Source organism: Lottia gigantea, assembly GCF_000327385.1.
Source record: "Lottia gigantea unplaced genomic scaffold LOTGIsca_29, whole genome shotgun sequence".
Lineage (NCBI taxonomy): Eukaryota > Metazoa > Mollusca > Gastropoda > Lottiidae > Lottia > Lottia gigantea.
In genome coordinates this window covers 2608273-2610151 of record NW_008708943.1, presented here as the reverse complement: position 1 = coordinate 2610151, position 1879 = coordinate 2608273, and positions in this window count along the sequence as shown.

Sequence of the window (1879 nt, the reverse complement as noted above, 5' to 3'; positions counted from 1 at the left end):
CAATCTCAGATATCTCGTCCCCCCCCCCCTCCCTCCCCCTCGAACGCAAACCTATAAGAAAAATATAAAGTATTGTTATGAATGATTCTATTTTCTAGATCTTTATCAAGGGACAGTATGAGTTATTATGCGTCAATCTCTCTTAGCTAAAAAAAAGGCTGTTAACCAACGTTTTTTTTTCAGGTTTTCAACCTTTAAGTATAGGATAATCGTAAGTCGTCTGATAGTCTGAAGCTGTTTTTATCAATGCCCGGTAATGCGACGTTGCTATGACAGGAATCTTACAGTTGATGTATACAATTAACATATTTGTCGAGTCAAGTAGAAATGGTGTGTAACAAGTATAAGAATTCCTGCTGTGTCGACGACGAGAAGATAATTAGCCCTGGCAACATAATTAATCTCTTTATCTAAACTACTTCAACCAATGTGTCAGGGACAGATAACTCCTTCAACTCTCCCCTTTCACCACTTCCGTTACGTAACCGGATGTTGTGACCATGTGTTGACATACAACTTTTGGCCTTAAGCCATTTTGTGGCATAGACTCTAATAATATAGAACAATATCAATAACATTAGCCTTAAATGAGAAATCCACCTAGGTTACATTGACGAAAATTCTAACCTTCTTTCAGAAATGAGCAATCAAACAAGATATCGAGCGTTTTCGAATTTTCCATGAAAAATTCCCATGACAGAAAAAATAATTTTATTGATATCATCGTTTCAGGTGACAAAACGTGTCGACGGAATTATTTTGTTTACTGAAGTAGAAACAACAGAACAATTTAATATCCGATGATTCAGTTATTTCAGAACGTATGCTCAGTAGGAAACTGGTAATAAAGCAACAATGTCAAGCGCGTATTAAGTGGACCTTTGATGCCATTTTGTTGACCTCGAGTGGAACTCTCGTGATAGAAACCTCTTCGTGGACTAATTTCCATATTTTTTACTGACCAGACCAGCGTTCAAAATGACATTTTATAATGAAGCTAGCCTGGAAGTAATCTGAAACTCATTTCAGTAGAAAAATATATTCCAGCTTTTTGAACTCATCTTTATGTAAATGTAATTATTGGGATATATTGCGTGGGAGACTTCCTCATGATTGTAAATTGGATTCTTTCCGGGTCGAATAAGAATTTTAATGGATTATTGTCCTTACCAGGCTACGGAACTTGATATGTGAACTATCCTAATCGGTATGGAAACTGAAAAACCGTGTTGCAAAGTGCTATCAGATGCTATACTTACAAAAATAACGCGATTACTATTTGGTGAAGTTTTTCGTGGGAAAGCACGACTACAAAAGTTAAAAGCTGATGGAAATATTTATGCAAAGAGGAGTCATATTTTGTCAATTAAAGAAAATGGAACGATTTCCCTTCTTCTTCTTGTGTTTACGAAGAAGAGTTGGTTATCACTTTGAAACTAGATTTACTTTTGTATCTGAAAGACTAGTCAAGTTAATAACAGTCATAAGATCAGTTAAGAAGTGTTATATTTAATAACTTGAGTTTTATATTTTAATCTAGTCCAAAGTGAACAGGTGTCGCCAAGTTAGTCTATTTTATTAAATTCACACTCCAACTTTAATATTCAAATTAGACCACGCCCACCCAGTCTTCAAAGATATTCAAATTAAATCAGAGGATTATAACGGAATATAGTTGAATAGAATTGAATATTTTAAGGATTTGTTTAGATTTAAATGAATATATATCAATATCGTTTACTAACTTGAGATTATATGCTAATCTCTTCAGGCTTGACAGGCTTCAGAGAGATCAGTACCGTTATCTTATCTTTTATGTTCGATTACAATAATAATTCTTCACGACTATAAGCATCAGTAAACCCCCCCCCCCCCCCCC